The sequence below is a fragment of the Chiloscyllium plagiosum genome, unplaced genomic scaffold, assembly GCF_037043375.1.
Source record: "Chiloscyllium plagiosum isolate Xiang-an unplaced genomic scaffold, Cpla_swu_hap1 HiC_scaffold_28, whole genome shotgun sequence".
Classification (NCBI taxonomy): Eukaryota; Metazoa; Chordata; class Chondrichthyes; order Orectolobiformes; family Hemiscylliidae; genus Chiloscyllium; species Chiloscyllium plagiosum.
In genome coordinates, this window is record NW_028270166.1 from 44,718,732 (window position 1) to 44,742,577 (window position 23,846).

The 23,846-nt window shown below is 45.8% G+C and overlaps 8 non-coding genes across 8 annotated transcripts; all 8 read left to right on the forward strand.

Moving 5' to 3' along the window:
* Positions 1-15,252: 15,252 nt before the first annotated feature.
* trnak-cuu (transfer RNA lysine (anticodon CUU)) lies at positions 15,253-15,325 on the forward strand. Its single transcript has one exon. It is a non-coding gene; the product is annotated as a tRNA-Lys (tRNA).
* Positions 15,326-16,418: 1,093 nt separating this feature from the next.
* trnak-uuu (transfer RNA lysine (anticodon UUU)) lies at positions 16,419-16,491 on the forward strand. Its single transcript has one exon. It is a non-coding gene; the product is annotated as a tRNA-Lys (tRNA).
* A 1,093-nt stretch (positions 16,492-17,584) lies between these two features.
* Positions 17,585-17,657, forward strand: trnak-uuu (transfer RNA lysine (anticodon UUU)). Its single transcript has one exon. It is a non-coding gene; the product is annotated as a tRNA-Lys (tRNA).
* Positions 17,658-18,751: 1,094 nt separating this feature from the next.
* On the forward strand, positions 18,752-18,824 carry trnak-uuu (transfer RNA lysine (anticodon UUU)). The gene has a single exon. It is a non-coding gene; the product is annotated as a tRNA-Lys (tRNA).
* Positions 18,825-19,917: 1,093 nt separating this feature from the next.
* trnak-uuu (transfer RNA lysine (anticodon UUU)) lies at positions 19,918-19,990 on the forward strand. The gene has a single exon. It is a non-coding gene; the product is annotated as a tRNA-Lys (tRNA).
* A 1,093-nt stretch (positions 19,991-21,083) lies between these two features.
* On the forward strand, positions 21,084-21,156 carry trnak-uuu (transfer RNA lysine (anticodon UUU)). The gene has a single exon. It is a non-coding gene; the product is annotated as a tRNA-Lys (tRNA).
* Positions 21,157-22,250: 1,094 nt separating this feature from the next.
* Positions 22,251-22,323, forward strand: trnak-uuu (transfer RNA lysine (anticodon UUU)). Its single transcript has one exon. It is a non-coding gene; the product is annotated as a tRNA-Lys (tRNA).
* A 1,093-nt stretch (positions 22,324-23,416) lies between these two features.
* trnak-cuu (transfer RNA lysine (anticodon CUU)) lies at positions 23,417-23,489 on the forward strand. Its single transcript has one exon. It is a non-coding gene; the product is annotated as a tRNA-Lys (tRNA).
* The last annotated feature ends 357 nt before the right edge of the window (positions 23,490-23,846 follow it).

Genomic DNA, 23,846 nt, shown 5'->3' on the forward strand with positions numbered 1-23,846 from the left:
TAGACTTAGAAAAATAAACTGTTATTGTTTTCTTTAAACAATAGAAATCAGAAGGCTTTCTTTCACTCCCTCTGAAAAGATTGAGGTGAGCTTTTCTGTGTGTTTTGGTTTTAAACAGCAGAGGAGTTTGACCTCTATCATAACATTAAACTGAGTGTGCCCCTGTTTGTTTGAATATTTTTATGCTTCAATAAGATTACCTCTCATTTGTCTAAACTGTTATGATTATAGTCAGGGTCAGTGTGGTGCTGGAAAGGCACAGCAGGAAAATCGACATTTCAGGCAAAACCCATTTGTCAGGCTCTTCAAAGGAGGAGCTACGCCAGGGATCAGTCTACATTTAGCCTAATTCAAAGGGATATGTGTCTTTGGACAATATCTGGGTTTCCAGTAGATTAATTCATTAAAAAATTGATTATCATGATTTAGCCAATGACTTCATTATCATTCTTCCTAAATGTCTCCCTTTTGATTTTTAATTTGGCAGGAAATTTCAAAGTATTTAAACAAAGAGTTAACACTGATTGGAAAATTATTTTGGTTGGTTTAATGAGAATGCCACAGGATAATAAGCTTTGCCACAGATTGAAGATAGTGTTGGTTATGGGGGTCTTGGCATAGAATGATGCTTCGTGTGGAGTGCAGTACCTGGGTGAGCGGGGGACTGTGGAGGGATTGCTAGCAAAAGAACACAGAACTATACAGCACAGGAATGGGACGTTCGGTCTACAATGTTTTACTGATTGCCCACCAATCATTGTTTAACTGTTTTCCACTTTATAGGAAAATATTTATGGCATTTCTCATGTAACATGTGCCCTTAAGTAACACTGGGAGCCAAATTGTAATTCACTAATTACAGGCAGAAAGTTATTTTCTAAAATACAAGTTTGTTTTTCGGCGTTGCATTAAGTTATGATTGGTAAATCCTTGGAAAAGAAGTATTAGGAAAGAATTGGTCTGAGGACAAATGACTCATTGTAGAAATTGTAAACTGATTGCAAATCTGAAGTGAGGTCTTGTTTATTTATTTTGCCCTCTTTAGTAAGCAGTGGGATGATCTTATCAAGTAGGTAAAAACAAGGACTGCAGATGCTGGAAACCAGAGTCTAGATTAGAGTGATGCTGGAAAAAGCAAAGCAGGTCAGGCAGCATCCGAGGAACAGGAAAATTGACATTTTGGGCAAAAGCTCTTCATCAGGAATAGACTGTTCCTGATGAAGGGCTTTTGCCCGAAACGTCGATTTTCCTGTTCTTCGAATGCTGCCTGACATGCTGTGCTTTTCCAGCACCACCCTAATCTCAACCCTGATCTTATCAGGTCCCCATTTACCTCAGACTGAGGGCTGAGTAACACTGTGTGGTTGCAGATGCTGCTTGGATAACACTACTTACACTTTTTTAAATTTGACAGTTCTGCTTGTAAATGATATGCTTTCTGGAGTCCAGCCCAGAGTGTCTATCTGCTCACATTGGGCTACATTTGTAATGTGTCGTTATCTGTTAATTTGTTAACTTTTGGTCTGCTAATGGTTTTGTTACTGTTTTTCTTGATACTTCTGCATATTTTGGGTTGACTAGAGTTGGCCTTAGCTTTTACTTTTACTCTGGGTGACATTGGAACAAAGGTGACTTATAACAGAAAATCCTCATGCACGTTGCCAAACTTAATAGAATTGAAGCTGATAATCTTCTATACTGAGGGGTTTGGCTGTGTGCTAGCCATCCTCCTGCATTAATAAACTGGGTACTCAGACATTTACCAGAAAATTGGTTCAGTTATCAGCATGGCAATTTGACCTTTTAAAAAATCAATAAATGCCATGAAGCAGTCAGATTACTGTAAAAGAAATTGTCTGGTGTAATGATGGAAACTCACTGTCCTGTTCCTAAATATACAGAGTAACTGAGAGTCTATGGGTTTGGTGGTCTGTGCAGCGAGAGTTAATGTTTGAGTGCAATATGACTGTTCATTAATACTCTTCTTACTGGATTTGAGACGTTATGTCTTTCCTTCTTGACAGATTCTGCCAGACTTGCTGAGTTTTTCCAGTGTTCTCTGTTTGTCTCAGCATCTGCAGTATTTTGCCTTTCTTTGAGTGTTCTTATCCTATCTGCCCCATATGTGGTTCTACTCCACACTTAACACTAACTACATTCTTAAAGAGGTGCAGAACCCTACTCAGTTGTGTGAAATAGTTCAGGTAGAATGCTTAACCCCCGCTTTTCAATAGCTGGAGTCAGACAATAAAAACCCACTTTTCTAATCACATCCATTTCACAAGAAAGCAAATAAGGTCACTCCCCTTGAGCCACACTACCTGATCTTTGACTTTACCTTTTTGTGGATGTGGAGTTGAGAGCAGTTTTATGGAGCTTCTGTTTACTGAAAATGGAATGAAGACATTGTCCCTCTAGGAAGTCAGGCCACCTAGCTGAACCCAGGAGCCTGAGAGTTTGGTAGCAGATCAAGGATTTATGCTCAGTAAAGCTGACTAAAGCTGCCAAAATTGCCCAAGTAGACCAACAACGTAGCTTTTAGGATTAGTTTTATTGTCACATGTATTCACATGAGTGCAGTGAAAAGTTTACAAATCACCTGTAATGCCACTTAGGTACCAAGGTACAAATTAAATATAAATTTTTAGGGGAAAAAGAAAAATAAAGTCCAGCAATAAATTCAAAATACAGAAGTAAGAGTTCAGATTAACAGTCCTTCCAACCAGATGGCACTGGGCTTCACCATGAGGCTGGGAGTGCTGGGAGACTAAGTCAATGCTCGCTTTCACCGTGGATGATGTCTGAGCTCGGGAGGCAAAAGGGGAAAAAAAACATGTATTGAGAGAAAAGAAACCTATGCAATTTTAAGCATCCAGCTCATTCGGGTACTCAGCCCCCAAGCTCATCCAGAGCTCACTGGAAAGAATCCCAGTTCCCTGTTTCGTAAGTGATGCAGGCTGGATAACTGCTTCATATTGATAACAGCACAGTAAAGCTATGTCCAATGGGGATTCTCAAACCATTGATGGTGTGGACTGTCATTGTAATAATTGAGGCCACAAATAAAATTTGCATTTTTGTGACCAGTATTTGTGCACCTTCAAGTCTATCGCATTGTAATGATTGAAGTGCTACAGGATCACAGCCCACAGGCTATCCCTGTTCTGGGTAGCTGCATAAAAATAGCATTGGTGACAATGCTTCATTTTGTGTTTTTGCAGATTCATCCATCACATGGTGCCTGCAATTACTTTTATTGTTTTTGGTTTGCTGCCCATGCAAATGGCATTTCCATTGCAATTGAGACATGGAAATTTCTGCAGTTTCAGCCACACATTAAAATGATCTTTAAAGTTTCAATATTGATAGAAAGGTTTTAATCTGCACAATTTAGCTGTTTGGGTGTTGAAGTTTTGGTTTCTACTTTCCAACTCCACCAGGTTATGGTGATATGGCTTGCAAATTGAAAAGCTGAATTCCCATTTGAACGCAGCCAAAGTAACAATTGAAACATTCTGTGGTCATTTTACATCTCAGTGCTGTAAGAAATATTATGTGCACAGCCAAAAATGCAAGCAACAATGAACATGGCAAGGGCACCATACGCTGGCTGAAGAAGAGCTGTGTAAAAAAATCAGGGGAGTTACTTTGAAAATTTGACAAACTTCATCAAAACAGAGCAACTAGTCATCAGTCTTGAGACTGTCCAGACTTTTCAGGCCCTTATAATAAACTACAATCACTACTTGGTGTGCTGAAGTTGGATCCAGCCCTTTGTTCATGTATAATTGTTATAGCTAAACTTATGTTGGAACTTAGAGTAATGGTTTGCAAGCTTTTTCCTCCTTGGACCGGTTATGCAGAGAAAAACATCCGGCAGCACACATACCCATCCCAACAAAACATGCTTTAACCTGCGGACAAACTTAATAGGAAGAATGAAGCTGCTTTCAGTAAAGTACCAATGGTGTACTAATATGCCAGAGCTATTAGACTGTAGTAAGTCATGTTATCTTGCACTGTGTCCTAGACTAGAACAATATTATTATTATATTGAGCAAAACCCAAATGGTTTGAATTTTTCAAGACAGTAACAGAATACCAGACTGGTACTTGTATTACCTGAATGTGTATCACTCCTGAGTTGGTCAGATGTTTCATTCTTGTTTGGTGCCAACTTGACAGAATTAGAATATTTTGGTCTCGTTCCTGGAAACTATATACAGAGTGTACTGGGGAAAGGAAACCATGAACTTTCTTAAACATTTCGGTGTGATTTCATCTTGACATGAGACTGCAGGCAAGAGCAAGATCAAACGATTTGCATTACTTCATGTGATATTTAAGTGTCTCATTAAAATATCATACAGTCAGACTGAAACCAGCATCTCCCACCAAGTCTGATTCTACCCATTATGCTACTCATACAACATCCTGACTTCAATTTGTTTTTTAAAATGGGTGATTGCAATGGTGATTTCATCAGTCTACAAACATGTCATCACTTCCTTCTAAAGGTGATGGGAATTTAGGTTCTCCATGTGGACACTTGGATTCAGCTGGACAGAAGGAGAATTTGAATGAGGCAAGACTGTGGATGAGGTGTCTGTTCTAGGATTGTCCATAATAAGCTTGGTCTTGAGTCAGAATCATTGTAGTGGTTGCAACAATGTCAACCGGATGGACTTCATAGAATGAGTTCCCTGCTCAGAGCTGTTTAATTGTGTCCAATCAGGGAGCACTGAGTGACATTGTCAGACATCCTGTTCAGAGAGCTGGCTCTGAGGGAGCTGGGTTATTGTCAAGGATTCTCCACATGTAAGTAAGGGGTAACTTGGTGACTGGATACTGGCCTTTTGTGGAGATACTTCAGAGTTTGCCAGAAGATCCTTGACCCCATACATCCATCTGCCCTTTTTTCCTGCTTTTATTACAAATAAACTCCAATTTTCTTTCCTATAAATAAGAAAATTAGGAACAAAGGGGCAATCACTCTGTCCACTTGTCTTGATTTGGAGATGCCGGTGTTGGACTGGGGTGTACAAAGTTAAAAATCACACAACACCAGGTTATAGTCCAACAGGTTTAATTGGAAGCACACTAGCTTTCGGAGAGTCGCACCTTCATCAGGTGATAGTGGAGGACTCAATCCTAAAACACAAAATTTATAGCAGAAATTTACAGTATGATGTAACTGAAATTATACATTGAAAAATATCTTGATTGTCTGTTGAGTCTTTCATCTGTTTGAATACCATCAATATATAATTTCAGTTACATCACACTGTAAATTTTTTGCTATAAATTCTGTGTTTTAGGATTGAGTCCTCCACTATCACCTGACAAAGGAGTGATGCTCCGAAAGCTAGTGTGCTTCCAATTAAACCTGTTGTGTGATTTTAGGAGAAAGTGAGGACTGCAGATGCTGGAGATCAGTGCTGAAAATGTGTGTTGCTGAAAAAGCGCAGCAGGTCAGGCAGCATCCAAGGAGCAGGAGAATCGTCTTTTCGGGCATGAGCCCTTCTTCAGGTTTCCTGAAGAAGGGCTCATGCTCGAAACGTCGATTCTCCTGCTCCTTGGATGCTGCCTGACCTGCTGCGCTTTTCCAGCAACACATTTTCAGTTGTGTGATTTTACACTTGTCTTGAAGCTGCTTTGCAGCTTCCTGACAGCACATGTTCTCATCTAGTTGTGACTCATCCACCAGCTTGGACATAATACCTTTGGTCACCACAGCCATGACATTGATATGTATTGTGAACAGCTGGTGTTCAAGTACAGACCCCACTAGTCACAACCTGCTGATGCAAGAATGATCCATATATTCTCACTCTGTTTGCCAATTTTTGATCCATGCCAGTTTATTACCTCCTATTTTAATTTTGCGAACCAGCCTTTTGTGGGCACTTCATTAAAATCCTTCTGAAAACCCAAGTATTCTACATCCGCCAACACCCTTTATCAGATTTGTTCACAACATCATCAAACACCAACTTTGTCAAACTCCATTTCCCATTTGTAAGTCCATGCCGATTACACTCAATCAGATCTTTTTCCTTCAATCCCACATCCATTTATCACATGCTTTTTGATACATTCTCCACTATTGAAGTAAGGTTAATGGGCTTGGGGTTCCCTGCTTTCTCCTTTTCCTCTCTTGTTTAATAGTGCGCCAGATTTTTTACATTCCAGTCACCAGAACCATTCCAAATCTGTAGATTTTTGCAGGATAGTGGACAGGACAAATATACTGGACACTTTATTCTGGGAGATGGTCACACCCCCTCGGTTTAAGTCTTCTAATTTCATCAATGGTCAGGGAAGGTTGGTGTCACTTCAAGTGAGGTGGGAAAGATGACACAGAGAGCAGGAATACAGGAGCATTTGCCCAACAGGTTTGAATTTTTGGATGGTAATAAGGGCTGCAAGGATGAATGATCTGTGATGGAAGAAGATTCAAGCTGGGAAATAAGAAAGAGTGTAATGGTAGCCGGTGACAGTATAGTGAGGGGGATTGAAAGTGTTCTCAACATTAAATAACAAGTTCAGATAGTAGTGTTTTCCCCCCGTGACAAGCACATCAGATCTGACGCAGAGTAGAACTTGCAGGTTGCAAGGGAGGATCCAGTGGTCCACATTGATACCAATGACACAGATCAAACATAAGAAAGAGGTTCTGCTGCAGGAGCATGAGATACAGTCATACAGTCATAGAGATGTATAGAACAGAAACAGACCCTTCGGTCCAACTCATCCATACTGGCCAGATATCCCAACCCAATCTAGTCCCACCTGCCATCACCTGGCCCATATCTCTCCAAACCCCTCCTATTGTATGCCCATCCTGATGCCTTTTAAATGTTGCAATGTTAGATGATAAATTATAAAACTGGAATGTCAAATGTAATTATCTCTGGATTATTACCTGAGCCATATGCAACTTGGCAAAGGATGAATAAGAGTCAAGAACTGAACATGTGGGAGTAGGGGGTTCTGTATCATGGGGTGATAGCACCAGTACTTACGGAAAGTGGACTCTGTGCCATTAGGATCGTCTACACCTTCACTATGCTGGGACCAGTGGTCCCACATGCAACACAATGACTAAAATGGAGGGGGCTTTAGACTAAGGATGGCATAGTAGCTCATTGGTTAGCACTGCTGCCTCACAGTACCAGGGACCTGGGTTTGATTCCAGCCTCATGATGTGCAAACTCCAAACAGACATTCTCCCCATATCTGTGAGAGTTTCCTCCAGGTGCTCCGGTTACTTCCCACAGTGCCAAATGGTGCAGGTAAGGTGGATTGGCCATGCTAAATTGCCCTGTGTCCAGGGAAGTGCAGGATAGGTTAGCCATGGAAAATACAATGTTACTGGGTGAAAATACAGGGGGAATGGATCTGGGTGGGATGATCTTCGAACAGTCAATGTGCACTTGATGGGCCGAATGGCCTGCTTCCACACTGTTGGTGTTCTATAATTCTAAACAAAGGGGCTGAGGAACCAAGGGAGGAAATGATGACTGCAGATGCTGGAGATCATCAGGAAGGTCTTATGCCTGAAACACCGATTCTCCTACTCCTCAGATGCTGCCTGACTTGCTGTGCATTTCCAGCACCATAGTCTTGGCTGAGGAACCAAGCTTGGTTAAATGTAACAAATCAAGGAATGGAGTCAAGGCAGGACAGAAAAATACTATGTGGAATGCAGGCCAGAGAATGACAGGAAAGGACAGAAATAACATTAAGAAATAAACTTAAGTAGTCAAGACTAGATGCTGCAAATACAACAAAAACAAACTAAGTTAATGGTTCTCTATCCAAATGCTGGCATCATTCATAACAAGCAAAATGAATTGTTGGTACACTGAAGTGAATGAATATGATCTGATTGTTTCATAATCTTGTAGTAGTTACGCCTTTACTGAATAGTAGAGGGGGCTTGAAGAATTCTCCTAATTCATCTGTGTTTGTGTACCTTTATCAAGTTACCAAATTTTTGTGTGGAAATGCTAGCCACTTTTCTGAGTGCATTTCTGTTGCAGCTTGCTGTGGTTTAGGGCACAGGCATTGTGCTCAAAAGAAAGAACTTGATGATGAACTATAAAATAGATAAATTCTGTGTTATGATCGAGCCCTCCACTATCACCTGATGAAGGAGCGTCGCTCCGAAAGCTAGCATGCTTCCAATTAAACCTGTTGGACTATAACCTGGTGTTGTGTGATTTTTTAACTTTATAAAATAGAGGGCCCAGTTAAAACAGCCTCAGCTCTCACTCTGTGACTCTGACAGTCCAAGATCGCCATCTTCTGGCTAAATACAAGAGACAATTCAGTCTTTTGAGACAGGTTTTGCCTTAGCCACAACATTTTGACAGTTTCGTCATTCTTTGCTGCTTCTTGAAGTCTGTCCAGTCCTCTAATTCAGCACTCATCTTTGCAGAGCTGTAACGTTTTCTTTCTATTTAATGGTCTCCTGGGTTTATGCATTGAGCAATGGATGAAGGCTGTTTCGCAAGGAGCCTTTCGTTCAACAACAATTCTCGACTGGGCTATTAAATATCTTTTTAAAAAATGCCTCAAACTTTACTATGATACATCTTATCCCAGTTTCCCAGTTCACCTGAGTCAGGTCTGCCATCATATTCTCAGTTACCTTTAATTCATTTTAAATCACAAGTAATGGTCAGAGAATTGAGTACGGGAATTGTGACATTGTTTTATGGCTGTGTAAGATATTAATCTAAATGTGGCCTTGGCAATGTGTACAATTCGAGTTGCTTTGCTATATGAAGGATATTATTAAACTGGGAAGGGCAAAAAAGATTTACAAGGATGTTACTGAGACTGGATGAGATGAGCTATAAGGATAGGCTGGAATCTTTCTCCCTGATACAGTTCTGAGGGGTGACCTTATACAGGTTTATAAAATCATGAGGGGCATGGATAATCTGAATAGCTAAGATCTCTTCCCTAGGGAATGAGTCCAAAACTAGAGGTCATAGGATTAAGATGAGAAGGGAAAGACTTAAAAGGGTCCTAAGAGGCAACATTTTCAAAGAAGGGGTGGTGTAAAATGGAATGAATTGACCAAAAACATGGTAGCAGCAGATGCAATTACAACATTTAAAAGACATTAGGATAGGTACATGGGTAAGATAGGTTTAGTGGGATATGGGCCAAACACAAGCTGAAGGGACTAATTTAGTTGAGAAAACCTGGTTGGCATGGACAATTTGGGCTTAAGGGTTTCTGTGCTGCATGACTCTATGACACACAATCCATCATTTCAAACTCAACATTAATTTCCTTATGATCACTGTTGAAACAACTTGAGGCTGGTGTCATGAATTTTCTAATTAAAATATTGAGTCAATCTCAGTGAATCTTTCTCAATCAATTTCATCTCATTAAGCTTGGGCCCAAGCCTTTTACTATAACCAGTGGTCACTGAACCTGCAGCTTCTCAGAGACCAGAGCCAAAGTCATTCATTTAATCTGGAAAGGCTCCCCAATATAGGTTCTCAGTCTAGCTGAGGTCTTGCACTAACTTAAGGGTTGGAGTCCAGAGTGAACTTTGCTTAAAACCGGTTCTGCAATCATTGAAACAGTTGCACCAGCATCAACCTCCATTAGAAGCAGGTGACCATTTAATCAGATGTTTATTTTGATTGACTCTGGCTTGGATGTTGTGAAGCAATTTAACTGTTCTCAGCCAGATGGAAGAGGATTTTCCAGATGTGCACTTACATGGATATAGGTCCATGAGTTCTCTTACTGAATTTAGGTCTAATGGCACCTTTTTACTGGCTTGAGTCCTCAATTGGTAGCAACTACATCAACATGCCAGCCTGGATCCTGAAGAAAGCTTGATTATTTGGCCAAGGCTTGGCTTTGTTTTCAGGTTTTGCTGTGGGGCAGACCTGCAGTCCCTCTGATCAGGATATGTCTTGAGTGAGGCTATGCAATTATTTTCACTCAAGTGGTGTTCCCCAAGTTCAGTCTGACTCACAGGGGCGTCCACTTCCATTGGTGTGCACTGCAACTCATAGACTCAATTTGCCATATTTTCCAATGATAAAGCCAATTGTACTGCCCTTTGGAAGTCCTGATTTGGAGATGCTGGTGTTGGAAATCCAGTTGCTATTTAGCTAATAGATTATCTTTCATGGTTACATCATAAATCTCATTCGTGTTGCCCCTGAAATAACTCCAGAGGCCAGTATCCTTTCACCAAGTCACCCTTTATTGACATGTTGTGAGCCCTTGACACTGATCCAGCTGTTAGAGTGAGCAGGAATGTCTGACAATCCTGTTTACTGTATATTTCTCAACCAAGGCTCTCTGACTGGATCAGGTTAACAGCTCCAATTCGGAAACTCATTCTGAGGTCCACCTGGCTGACAACATTGCAAACCCGGCAGCTGTCACCTCGAGGCTCCTTTACCATGAGATTATTGATCATTCCTATCTCCTTGCAAACTGCCACGTCTAAAATAGCTTGGTCACAGAAACACTGACTCATTTTTCCTGCTGTCTTTGTGAATTTTATTTTCCCAGTTTACCTTAAGTTTAAAGTCATCAATAATTATGTTGGTACATTGCTCAATTTTACCTCCTGTATGCTCTGCTCTTTGTCACTACTCTCAAGGACCTTATAAACTGTGACCTCTTATCTTTCCTACTCTTGTCTCCACCCAAGCTGATTTGACAGATGGATTTTTCAAGTTAAGACCATCCCTCAGTATTGAACTAATGTCAAACCTAATTAACAGAGCCAATACATCAACCTTTCCTAGCTTGGCATGCCTCAAATACCCTTCAACACTCACATCCCAGTCTTTCTTACTTTTCGACTATATTTTTGTAATTCTTTTCAACCCATTTTCACAAACACCAATCACTGACAATTCATCCGAATGTGTTGTGCATTCAGCTACAGTGCCTTAAATTCATTCTCTTGACCATTTTTTTGCAATCAAGGCTCCATTCTACTGCTGCACTCTTATATTTGTATGTTCTGTCCCTATCTGACACACTTTTGAACTCATCACTCAAGATATTACCCTGCTCTATCATTTTGTTGTTTCCCATCACTTTATGATGTCTCCCCTTCACTTGACCATGGGCCCCACTACTTAGTCATTGTCAGTGGCAACAATATGAGTGCAATTGCCCCCTTGGAAATTCTGTGTCATTGCTACTGGATTCTCTGGGTCCTTGTGCACCTGATGAGCCCAATCCTAGAGTCACATCTCCAAACATACATTTGGCATGTGTTTTTGTAATTTATATGCGTACTTATGTGTGTGTGTGTTTCATTGTGCTGACATATGTCCCTGTGTTTTTGTGTAGGTGTGCGTGTTAGCTTGTGTGTTTGTTTGCATATCTGCCATTATGAAATATGCCATTTCCACTCCTAATGGGGCAGCCTTAACTTGCTATTCCACATGAGTTCTTATAACTTCAGGAAGTGAATTCTTCGAACTCCAAAGTAATCCCTAATACCATCATGTGTTTGATCTATTTTCAATGCCTTTATCCACCGATCAAAATTACTTTGTTTGATTCTTTCAAACTCAACACATGTATATGTTTGATCAGGTTCCCTCCTTAGATTCATGAAATGTTGGCTGGAGGCTTCTGGTGTTAGCTCAAATGTACTTAGGATGGCATTTTTCACTCATCAGGACATTAATAATAGACCAAAACACATGACGCTCTGAGAGACAATTATTTTGGAGGAGTTCAAAAATTCACTTCCTGATGTAGTGAGAACTCACGTGGAAGTGCAGAGGTTTAAAATAGCAGGGTAAACAGCTGAATTTATGATTGAGTTGGGTCATAAATTAATGTTTAGCATCCAACCTCGATTTCATTCTGTGAGGCATAGAAATTGAGGTCAAGAAAAGTACTCACATGGTAAGGAAAAAGTAGATCTCGGTGAAGATGATAAAGATAGCTTACTACAGGTATAAAAAGGAAAGCCAGGAAGGGAAAAGAGAAGTTGAAAACCTCAGGTATTTTCATTGCAATAAGGTAGGCCACATGGAGTCAGTGTTGGTGGGTTAGAAAAGCACTTGGGAAGATTGATGTAGGAAAACAGGATAAGCCAGTAAATTTTGTTAAAGTAGCAAAAAGCACAGTGGCGGCCAAAACGCTGCACCAGAAAGTACAACCTGGTCAGAGGTTGGTTGAGGAGGAAGTGCCAGATTTTCTTAAACTACTTACTTGCAAAGGTAAGATTTATTGCTAGCATTACCAGCAGTAGGTAATAACTTACAGTGTTAACAGATGTGGGATCGTGCCTCTCTTTGTGAGATGAGGAGATACGTAATTCAGAAGAACTATTGCCAGAAAAAACGCCAATTTGTGGAATTCATGGTAAGACAGGAAGTCTTCAATTTATGTAGAGTGAAGTTACAGTCTATCGTGACAAATGGAGAAGTGGTGGTAGGGGTACTGCAGGAACACTCGGTTCCAGGAATACAATTTCTCCTTGATAACATATTAGCTGGATCACAGAAGTGGGTCTACTGTGGTTGAAAAGCCAGTAGAGAATCAGGCAACTAAGGCATTACAAGAAGTATATCCTAGAAATTTACCTGACTGTAATTACAAGGTCACAAAGCCAACAGTTGAAACAGGAGGACAAGTCAAAGAATACAAAAAGGAAGTTGATGTAGAACTATCAGACCATGTTTGATCAAATGGTTGAGACAAAACAGGAACACGTGGAAGACAAAGTGGATATTTTTCGCTCAAGGAATTTAACTGAATTACAACAAAGATGTAAAATTGATGCAATTACATTAGAAAGTGTACACAGAAGTGGAATCTGAGTTTATTCCCAAATGTTACCATCTAAAAAATGAACTGTTCGTGAGGAAATGGAGACCATCACATAGTCAGGCAGGTGAGAAATGAACAGACGTTCTACAAGTTGTATTACCATGGGTTAGAGAAAGGAGGCACTCCGGAGAGTGCATGAATTATCAGTAGAAGGTTATTTGGGGTAACACAAACTGAAGCTAAAATACAAAAACATTTTTACTGCCCTGGACTGCATAAGGATGTAGATGGATTTTGCCAGATATTTCACACGTGTCAGTTAATTGGAAAACCTCAGGCAAAGATAAAAAGCAGCACCTTTAATACCCATTCCTGCAATTGAGAAACCTTTTAACAAGTGCCATAATCGATTGTGTAGGACCCCAAACTAAAACCAAAAGTGGGAATCAGTATTTGTTAATACTGGACGTGTCCCCTAGATTTCCAAAGGTCATTTCATCACACAACATCACAGCTAAAATTAGAGACGAGTTACTCAAATTTTTCACTGGGTATGGACAACAACAAAACAATCACATCAAGGGGCAAATTTTACACTAAAACTTTTCGGTAAAGTAATGGATAGATGAGGAATAAAACAATTCAAAACAATGCATATCATCTGGAATTGCAAGGAGTGTTAAGACAATGTTAAGAGTTTACAGTCAAGATTAGACAGACGACTGGGAGAAAGGAATTCCTTTTGTTTTCTTTGCCATTTGCGATGCTCAAAATGAATCGACCACATTCAGTAGACTTGATTTAGATTTTGCGCATGAGATGAAAGGGCCTCTGAAATTAAAGAAAAATAGGTAAATCAGAATTCAGAGACCACATGTTTGGACTGTGTCAAATTGTAGGGAGCAATTAAATGGAGCAGGAGTTGACTAGGCAGCACTTGAAAAAATCATAGCATGAGATTAAACAGGAAGCAGACAAGAAATCCTAACCTAAATTTTGCGAACAAAGCTGAAGTGTTGGTGTTACTTCCTGTGATAGGTAAACCTTTAAAAGTAAGGTGTAGAGGACGTTTTGTCAAATCAAAAGAAGAGTGAGTGAGGTGAACGATTTGACTCCAGGCAGAGATATCTGAGTGTTTTGTGAAATTGCTCAAAAGCGATTTCGAGATGGAATCAAAGCAAAAGGTCAATGATTTACTGGTTACGCAAAGTGAAGAAACACCATCAGAAAATACTTTGGCGGTGCTGTGTTGTAAGCTTGCTGATGGCTTTGCAAGCACAAGCCACTTTTGCCTGCATTTCCGAAATGTGGCAGTTGCTGCCAAACTCGCGGTGTTTCTCCCGCAAAGCGTGGCTTCTGCTCGGGCGGGTCGCTTTTAAATTGCACTGCCACGGGACAACAGCGAAGGCGTAGTGCGAGCAAATCAGACTGAATGGCCCTCACATTGTGGCGGTGGGAAGCAAGCACAGGCCACTTTTGCCTGCATTTCCGAAATGTGGCAGTTGCTGCCAAACTCGCGGTGTTTCTCCCGCAAAGCGTGGCTTCTGTTTGAATTGATCTCTTTCAGGTCCTCCAAATGTGCGTATCAGAAATTAGCATCGAATCCATCGACTGTGGAAACAGGCTCCCGACTCTCCCAGTAGTATCCCCCACACACCCAAACCCCTACCGCATGACTCTATTTACCCCGAACAAATGCACCGAACCTACACATCCCTGAAAACAATGGGCAATTTAGCATGGCCAGAACACCTGACCTGCACACCTTTGGACTGTGGGAGGAAACCGGATCCGTCCGACGAAATCCACGCAGACACGGGTAGAATGTGCAAACTGCACACAGGTAGTCGCCCGAGGCTCGAATCCGACAAGGGTCCGTGGCGCTGGGAGGCAGCAGTGAAATCCTGATTCTATTTGCACGTGCTGAAGCTTCGATTTATGGACACTGCTGTCATCGATGGTCTGCTTTTTTAAAATCAAGTCAGACACTTCAAACGGAACCTTTCATGCACATCTTCCTTGTTTTGGAGCTGATGGTGATGTGGCAGTGCGTGTGGGAGTGTCGGTGCCTGCGGCTTGTGTTCGGGTGGATTGTGTCGAGCAGAGAGTGGATGCTGGGGGTAGGGACTGTGCGTGGTGTTGGAGGGATGATGATGAGGCCGTCTCATGAGCACCGTTCTTACTTTGGCGGTGCTGTGTTGTAAGCTTGCTGATGGCTTTGACGGTGCCAGAGGTGTGTGTTGAGGAGGGTTGTTACAGTAGAGAGAGGTCGGGGCGGCAATGGAATGGGGGTGATGAAGAGAGACAGCGGTTTGGAATCGGCCCTGCACAGTCGGGGCTGCCCGTCTTTCCTACTGAATTGTGTGGATTGTGTCAGAATGGCTGCGCGAGAGTGTGAAGCGCGAACGTCTTTTCCAGCTCAAGCAGGAAAAGCCGCAGCAGGGCGGCGGCTTGCCACGAGCCCGGGTAGCTCAGTCGGTAGAGCATCAGACTCTTAATCTGAGGGTCCAGGGTTCAAGTCCCTGCTCGGGCGGGTCGCTTTTAAATTGCACTGCCACGGGACAACAGCGAAGGCGTAGTGCGAGCAAATCAGACTGAATGGCCCTCACATTGTGGCGGTGGGAAGCAAGCACAGGCCACTTTTGCCTGCATTTCCGAAATGTGGCAGTTGCTGCCAAACTCGCGGTGTTTCTCCCGCAAAGCGTGGCTTCTGTTTGAATTGATCTCTTTCAGGTCCTCCAAATGTGCGTATCAGAAATTAGCATCGAATCCATCGACTGTGGAAACAGGCTCCCGACTCTCCCAGTAGTATCCCCCACACACCCAAACCCCTACCGCATGACTCTATTTACCCCGAACAAATGCACCGAACCTACACATCCCTGAAAACAATGGGCAATTTAGCATGGCCAGAACACCTGACCTGCACACCTTTGGACTGTGGGAGGAAACCGGATCCGTCCGACGAAATCCACGCAGACACGGGTAGAATGTGCAAACTGCACACAGGTAGTCGCCCGAGGCTCGAATCCGACAAGGGTCCGTGGCGCTGGGAGGCAGCAGTGAAATCCTGATTCTATTTGCACGTGCTGAAGCTTCGATTTATGGACACTGCTGTCATCGATGGTCTGCTTTTTTAAAATCAAGTCAGACACTTCAAACGGAACCTTTCATGCACATCTTCCTTGTTTTGGAGCTGATGGTGATGTGGCAGTGCGTGTGGGAGTGTCGGTGCCTGCGGCTTGTGTTCGGGTGGATTGTGTCGAGCAGAGAGTGGATGCTGGGGGTAGGGACTGTGCGTGGTGTTGGAGGGATGATGATGAGGCCGTCTCATGAGCACCGTTCTTACTTTGGCGGTGCTGTGTTGTAAGCTTGCTGATGGCTTTGACGGTGCCAGAGGTGTGTGTTGAGGAGGGTTGTTACAGTAGAGAGAGGTCGGGGCGGCAATGGAATGGGGGTGATGAAGAGAGACAGCGGTTTGGAATCGGCCCTGCACAGTCGGGGCTGCCCGTCTTTCCTACTGAATTGTGTGGATTGTGTCAGAATGGCTGCGCGAGAGTGTGAAGCGCGAACGTCTTTTCCAGCTCAAGCAGGAAAAGCCGCAGCAGGGCAGCGGCTTGCCACGAGCCCGGGTAGCTCAGTCGGTAGAGCATCAGACTTTTAATCTGAGGGTCCAGGGTTCAAGTCCCTGCTCGGGCGGGTCGCTTTTAAATTGCACTGCCACGGGACAACAGCGAAGGCGTAGTGCGAGCAAATCAGACTGAATGGCCCTCACATTGTGGCGGTGGGAAGCAAGCACAGGCCACTTTTGCCTGCATTTCCGAAATGTGGCAGTTGCTGCCAAACTCGCGGTGTTTCTCCCGCAAAGCGTGGCTTCTGTTTGAATTGATCTCTTTCAGGTCCTCCAAATGTGCGTATCAGAAATTAGCATCGAATCCATCGACTGTGGAAACAGGCTCCCGACTCTCCCAGTAGTATCCCCCACACACCCAAACCCCTACCGCATGACTCTATTTACCCCGAACAAATGCACCGAACCTACACATCCCTGAAAACAATGGGCAATTTAGCATGGCCAGAACACCTGACCTGCACACCTTTGGACTGTGGGAGGAAACCGGATCCGTCCGACGAAATCCACGCAGACACGGGTAGAATGTGCAAACTGCACACAGGTAGTCGCCCGAGGCTCGAATCCGACAAGGGTCCGTGGCGCTGGGAGGCAGCAGTGAAATCCTGATTCTATTTGCACGTGCTGAAGCTTCGATTTATGGACACTGCTGTCATCGATGGTCTGCTTTTTTAAAATCAAGTCAGACACTTCAAACGGAACCTTTCATGCACATCTTCCTTGTTTTGGAGCTGATGGTGATGTGGCAGTGCGTGTGGGAGTGTCGGTGCCTGCGGCTTGTGTTCGGGTGGATTGTGTCGAGCAGAGAGTGGATGCTGGGGGTAGGGACTGTGCGTGGTGTTGGAGGGATGATGATGAGGCCGTCTCATGAGCACCGTTCTTACTTTGGCGGTGCTGTGTTGTAAGCTTGCTGATGGCTTTGACGGTGCCAGAGGTGTGTGTTGAGGAGGGTTGTTACAGTAGAGAGAGGTCGGGGCGGCAATGGAATGGGGGTGATGAAGAGAGACAGCGGTTTGGAATCGGCCCTGCACAGTCGGGGCTGCCCGTCTTTCCTACTGAATTGTGTGGATTGTGTCAGAATGGCTGCGCGAGAGTGTGAAGCGCGAACGTCTTTTCCAGCTCAAGCAGGAAAAGCCGCAGCAGGGCGGCGGCTTTCCACGAGCCCGGGTAGCTCAGTCGGTAGAGCATCAGACTTTTAATCTGAGGGTCCAGGGTTCAAGTCCCTGCTCGGGCGGGTCGCTTTTAAATTGCACTGCCACGGGACAACAGCGAAGGCGTAGTGCGAGCAAATCAGACTGAATGGCCCTCACATTGTGGCGGTGGGAAGCAAGCACAGGCCACTTTTGCCTGCATTTCCGAAATGTGGCAGTTGCTGCCAAACTCGCGGTGTTTCTCCCGCAAAGCGTGGCTTCTGTTTGAATTGATCTCTTTCAGGTCCTCCAAATGTGCGTAATCAGAAATTAGCATCGAATCCCTCGACTGTGGAAACAGGCTCCCGACTCTCCCAGTAGTATCCCCCACACACCCAAACCCCTACCGCATGACTCTATTTACCCCGAACAAATGCACCGAACCTACACATCCCTGAAAACAATGGGCAATTTAGCATGGCCAGAACACCTGACCTGCACACCTTTGGACTGTGGGAGGAAACCGGATCCGTCCGACGAAATCCACGCAGACACGGGTAGAATGTGCAAACTGCACACAGGTAGTCGCCCGAGGCTCGAATCCGACAAGGGTCCGTGGCGCTGGGAGGCAGCAGTGAAATCCTGATTCTATTTGCACGTGCTGAAGCTTCGATTTATGGACACTGCTGTCATCGATGGTCTGCTTTTTTAAAATCAAGTCAGACACTTCAAACGGAACCTTTCATGCACATCTTCCTTGTTTTGGAGCTGATGGTGATGTGGCAGTGCGTGTGGGAGTGTCGGTGCCTGCGGCTTGTGTTCGGGTGGATTGTGTCGAGCAGAGAGTGGATGCTGGGGGTAGGGACTGTGCGTGGTGTTGGAGGGATGATGATGAGGCCGTCTCATGAGCACCGTTCTTACTTTGGCGGTGCTGTGTTGTAAGCTTGCTGATGGCTTTGACGGTGCCAGAGGTGTGTGTTGAGGAGGGTTGTTACAGTAGAGAGAGGTCGGGGCGGCAATGGAATGGGGGTGATGAAGAGAGACAGCGGTTTGGAATCGGCCCTGCACAGTCGGGGCTGCCCGTCTTTCCTACTGAATTGTGTGGATTGTGTCAGAATGGCTGCGCGAGAGTGTGAAGCGCGAACGTCTTTTCCAGCTCAAGCAGGAAAAGCCGCAGCAGGGCGGCGGCTTGCCACGAGCCCGGGTAGCTCAGTCGGTAGAGCATCAGACTTTTAATCTGAGGGTCCAGGGTTCAAGTCCCTGCTCGGGCGGGTCGCTTTTAAATTGCACTGCCACGGGACAACAGCGAAGGCGTAGTGCGAGCAAATCAGACTGAATGGCCCTCACATTGTGGCGGTGGGAAGCAAGCACAGGCCACTTTTGCCTGCATTTCCGAAATGTGGCAGTTGCTGCCAAACTCGCGGTGTTTCTCCCGCAAAGCGTGGCTTCTGTTTGAATTGATCTCTTTCAGGTCCTCCAAATGTGCGTATCAGAAATTAGCATCGAATCCATCGACTGTGGAAACAGGCTCCCGACTCTCCCAGTAGTATCCCCCACACACCCAAACCCCTACCGCATGACTCTATTTACCCCGAACAAATGCACCGAACCTACACATCCCTGAAAACAATGGGCAATTTAGCATGGCCAGAACACCTGACCTGCACACCTTTGGACTGTGGGAGGAAACCGGATCCGTCCGACGAAATCCACGCAGACACGGGTAGAATGTGCAAACTGCACACAGGTAGTCGCCCGAGGCTCGAATCCGACAAGGGTCCGTGGCGCTGGGAGGCAGCAGTGAAATCCTGATTCTATTTGCACGTGCTGAAGCTTCGATTTATGGACACTGCTGTCATCGATGGTCTGCTTTTTTAAAATCAAGTCAGACACTTCAAACGGAACCTTTCATGCACATCTTCCTTGTTTTGGAGCTGATGGTGATGTGGCAGTGCGTGTGGGAGTGTCGGTGCCTGCGGCTTGTGTTCGGGTGGATTGTGTCGAGCAGAGAGTGGATGCTGGGGGTAGGGACTGTGCGTGGTGTTGGAGGGATGATGATGAGGCCGTCTCATGAGCACCGTTCTTACTTTGGCGGTGCTGTGTTGTAAGCTTGCTGATGGCTTTGACGGTGCCAGAGGTGTGTGTTGAGGAGGGTTGTTACAGTAGAGAGAGGTCGGGGCGGCAATGGAATGGGGGTGATGAAGAGAGACAGCGGTTTGGAATCGGCCCTGCACAGTCGGGGCTGCCCGTCTTTCCTACTGAATTGTGTGGATTGTGTCAGAATGGCTGCGCGAGAGTGTGAAGCGCGAACGTCTTTTCCAGCTCAAGCAGGAAAAGCCGCAGCAGGGCGGCGGCTTGCCACGAGCCCGGGTAGCTCAGTCGGTAGAGCATCAGACTTTTAATCTGAGGGTCCAGGGTTCAAGTCCCTGCTCGGGCGGGTCGCTTTTAAATTGCACTGCCACGGGACAACAGCGAAGGCGTAGTGCGAGCAAATCAGACTGAATGGCCCTCACATTGTGGCGGTGGGAAGCAAGCACAGGCCACTTTTGCCTGCATTTCCGAAATGTGGCAGTTGCTGCCAAACTCGCGGTGTTTCTCCCGCAAAGCGTGGCTTCTGTTTGAATTGATCTCTTTCAGGTCCTCCAAATGTGCGTATCAGAAATTAGCATCGAATCCATCGACTGTGGAAACAGGCTCCCGACTCTCCCAGTAGTATCCCCCACACACCCAAACCCCTACCGCATGACTCTATTTACCCCGAACAAATGCACCGAACCTACACATCCCTGAAAACAATGGGCAATTTAGCATGGCCAGAACACCTGACCTGCACACCTTTGGACTGTGGGAGGAAACCGGATCCGTCCGACGAAATCCACGCAGACACGGGTAGAATGTGCAAACTGCACACAGGTAGTCGCCCGAGGCTCGAATCCGACAAGGGTCCGTGGCGCTGGGAGGCAGCAGTGAAATCCTGATTCTATTTGCACGTGCTGAAGCTTCGATTTATGGACACTGCTGTCATCGATGGTCTGCTTTTTTAAAATCAAGTCAGACACTTCAAACGGAACCTTTCATGCACATCTTCCTTGTTTTGGAGCTGATGGTGATGTGGCAGTGCGTGTGGGAGTGTCGGTGCCTGCGGCTTGTGTTCGGGTGGATTGTGTCGAGCAGAGAGTGGATGCTGGGGGTAGGGACTGTGCGTGGTGTTGGAGGGATGATGATGAGGCCGTCTCATGAGCACCGTTCTTACTTTGGCGGTGCTGTGTTGTAAGCTTGCTGATGGCTTTGACGGTGCCAGAGGTGTGTGTTGAGGAGGGTTGTTACAGTAGAGAGAGGTCGGGGCGGCAATGGAATGGGGGTGATGAAGAGAGACAGCGGTTTGGAATCGGCCCTGCACAGTCGGGGCTGCCCGTCTTTCCTACTGAATTGTGTGGATTGTGTCAGAATGGCTGCGCGAGAGTGTGAAGCGCGAACGTCTTTTCCAGCTCAAGCAGGAAAAGCCGCAGCAGGGCGGCGGCTTTCCACGAGCCCGGGTAGCTCAGTCGGTAGAGCATCAGACTTTTAATCTGAGGGTCCAGGGTTCAAGTCCCTGCTCGGGCGGGTCGCTTTTAAATTGCACTGCCACGGGACAACAGCGAAGGCGTAGTGCGAGCAAATCAGACTGAATGGCCCTCACATTGTGGCGGTGGGAAGCAAGCACAGGCCACTTTTGCCTGCATTTCCGAAATGTGGCAGTTGCTGCCAAACTCGCGGTGTTTCTCCCGCAAAGCGTGGCTTCTGTTTGAATTGATCTCTTTCAGGTCCTCCAAATGTGCGTAATCAGAAATTAGCATCGAATCCCTCGACTGTGGAAACAGGCTCCCGACTCTCCCAGTAGTATCCCCCACACACCCAAACCCCTACCGCATGACTCTATTTACCCCGAACAAATGCACCGAACCTACACATCCCTGAAAACAATGGGCAATTTAGCATGGCCAGAACACCTGACCTGCACACCTTTGGACTGTGGGAGGAAACCGGATCCGTCCGACGAAATCCACGCAGACACGGGTAGAATGTGCAAACTGCACACAGGTAGTCGCCCGAGGCTCGAATCCGACAAGGGTCCGTGGCGCTGGGAGGCAGCAGTGAAATCCTGATTCTATTTGCACGTGCTGAAGCTTCGATTTATGGACACTGCTGTCATCGATGGTCTGCTTTTTTAAAATCAAGTCAGACACTTCAAACGGAACCTTTCATGCACATCTTCCTTGTTTTGGAGCTGATGGTGATGTGGCAGTGCGTGTGGGAGTGTCGGTGCCTGCGGCTTGTGTTCGGGTGGATTGTGTCGAGCAGAGAGTGGATGCTGGGGGTAGGGACTGTGCGTGGTGTTGGAGGGATGATGATGAGGCCGTCTCATGAGCACCGTTCTTACTTTGGCGGTGCTGTGTTGTAAGCTTGCTGATGGCTTTGACGGTGCCAGAGGTGTGTGTTGAGGAGGGTTGTTACAGTAGAGAGAGGTCGGGGCGGCAATGGAATGGGGGTGATGAAGAGAGACAGCGGTTTGGAATCGGCCCTGCACAGTCGGGGCTGCCCGTCTTTCCTACTGAATTGTGTGGATTGTGTCAGAATGGCTGCGCGAGAGTGTGAAGCGCGAACGTCTTTTCCAGCTCAAGCAGGAAAAGCCGCAGCAGGGCGGCGGCTTGCCACGAGCCCGGGTAGCTCAGTCGGTAGAGCATCAGACTTTTAATCTGAGGGTCCAGGGTTCAAGTCCCTGCTCGGGCGGGTCGCTTTTAAATTGCACTGCCACGGGACAACAGCGAAGGCGTAGTGCGAGCAAATCAGACTGAATGGCCCTCACATTGTGGCGGTGGGAAGCAAGCACAGGCCACTTTTGCCTGCATTTCCGAAATGTGGCAGTTGCTGCCAAACTCGCGGTGTTTCTCCCGCAAAGCGTGGCTTCTGTTTGAATTGATCTCTTTCAGGTCCTCCAAATGTGCGTATCAGAAATTAGCATCGAATCCATCGACTGTGGAAACAGGCTCCCGACTCTCCCAGTAGTATCCCCCACACACCCAAACCCCTACCGCATGACTCTATTTACCCCGAACAAATGCACCGAACCTACACATCCCTGAAAACAATGGGCAATTTAGCATGGCCAGAACACCTGACCTGCACACCTTTGGACTGTGGGAGGAAACCGGATCCGTCCGACGAAATCCACGCAGACACGGGTAGAATGTGCAAACTGCACACAGGTAGTCGCCCGAGGCTCGAATCCGACAAGGGTCCGTGGCGCTGGGAGGCAGCAGTGAAATCCTGATTCTATTTGCACGTGCTGAAGCTTCGATTTATGGACACTGCTGTCATCGATGGTCTGCTTTTTTAAAATCAAGTCAGACACTTCAAACGGAACCTTTCATGCACATCTTCCTTGTTTTGGAGCTGATGGTGATGTGGCAGTGCGTGTGGGAGTGTCGGTGCCTGCGGCTTGTGTTCGGGTGGATTGTGTCGAGCAGAGAGTGGATGCTGGGGGTAGGGACTGTGCGTGGTGTTGGAGGGATGATGATGAGGCCGTCTCATGAGCACCGTTCTTACTTTGGCGGTGCTGTGTTGTAAGCTTGCTGATGGCTTTGACGGTGCCAGAGGTGTGTGTTGAGGAGGGTTGTTACAGTAGAGAGAGGTCGGGGCGGCAATGGAATGGGGGTGATGAAGAGAGACAGCGGTTTGGAATCGGCCCTGCACAGTCGGGGCTGCCCGTCTTTCCTACTGAATTGTGTGGATTGTGTCAGAATGGCTGCGCGAGAGTGTGAAGCGCGAACGTCTTTTCCAGCTCAAGCAGGAAAAGCCGCAGCAGGGCGGCGGGTTGACACGAGCCCGGGTAGCTCAGTCGGTAGAGCATCAGACTCTTAATCTGAGGGTCCAGGGTTCAAGTCCCTGCTCGGGCGGGTCGCTTTTAAATTGCACTGCCACGGGACAACAGCGAAGGCGTAGTGCGAGCAAATCAGACTGAATGGCCCTCACATTGTGGCGGTGGGAAGCAAGCACAGGCCACTTTTGCCTGCATTTCCGAAATGTGGCAGTTGCTGCCAAACTCGCGGTGTTTCTCCCGCAAAGCGTGGCTTCTGTTTGAATTGATCTCTTTCAGGTCCTCCAAATGTGCGTATCAGAAATTAGCATCGAATCCATCGACTGTGGAAACAGGCTCCCGACTCTCCCAGTAGTATTCCCCACACACCCAAACCCCTACCGCATGACTCTATTTACCCCGAACAAATGCACGAACCTACACATCCCTGAAAACA